Here is a 1,184-nt window from a genome sequence, read left to right as displayed (position 1 = left end):
ACAACAGGTAAGATACTGGTTGTTCATAACCTCTCTGCAGACCAAGACGCTTTAGTTTTTCTACCCAGGGACTGAATGTTAAATAAATAACACTGAACACAGTAACAGACAAAAATGAGCTCCGTTGAGTCGTGAATATATTATTTATTTTTCCACATAAATGACAGCATATCCGATTTATCTGTTTAAAAGATACATTTGTTTTACTTCAACACATTCAGAGCTTAAAATAAATGGAGAAATTAAGAAAAAAGAAAAACAGAAATTTGCCTAGCAGAGACAGACACCCATGAAGACAACACAACAATACTAGAAAAACAAAGAGCAGATCCCAAAATAACCATTCTGAAACAAAGCTAATATGTTCACACACCAGAGGTATTTATGAGTCTTTTTATACTCATAACTGTCTGAGTTGTATAGCATTACTAGTACTGTAGTGTCATAAGTCTTTCCTTATTCCTTTTTTTAGATTTATGTATCAAAGCTAAGTGAGGTGCAGATGAGATTATTGTTTCAGCTATTAAATGTTTGTTAAAACCATATCAGCATTCAGCAGCAGACACAAACAGCAGAGATATGTAGCCACAGGCTTGTGTAATAACAGGGAGGGGGATGACCACTAGTTGCACCCTGTAACTCCTGCTCCTAGCAGGGGGGCTTCACGGTTCACACTGACCGTTAGTAATCGGCACACAGATAGTGRTCCCAGTCTAAAGCTCCTGCTCATTAAAGGAAATGTCCAGGCGCAAGCCAAATACAACGCTCATTATTTTCCTTCATGAGACCGTTTTCAGAAGAGGCAGACTCAGTACTGAAAATTTAAAGACGCCATGAAGGCWAAACCACCAGGTTTTAAATTTGCGTTTCAAATGTGTCAAACGTGGCATGATTSTAGTTTCTAGAATTTTATTTTCTTCACAAATAAATGGCAAAGTTTACAGTAGTGGGGGGWTGAAGTGACACTTAAGGCTCTTATCGGTTTCAGAGATCAGAGTTGTTCTCTTTCTGAGTTAACACACACTGCTGCACTTCTGCAAAAGGAAAATGAAACAATTTAACACTTTGTAAATGATTCATCACAAATAATAGGCTTGCTATGCTGCAGTTGGGGGCAGTATATACAGTGGTTTGCAAAAGTATTCATACCCCTTGAACTTTTCCATATTTTGTCACATTACAAC

Source organism: Austrofundulus limnaeus, unplaced genomic scaffold (assembly GCF_001266775.1).
Source record: "Austrofundulus limnaeus strain Quisiro unplaced genomic scaffold, Austrofundulus_limnaeus-1.0 Scaffold53, whole genome shotgun sequence".
NCBI lineage: Eukaryota > Metazoa > Chordata > Actinopteri > Cyprinodontiformes > Rivulidae > Austrofundulus > Austrofundulus limnaeus.
This window is presented reverse-complemented; position numbering follows the sequence as displayed.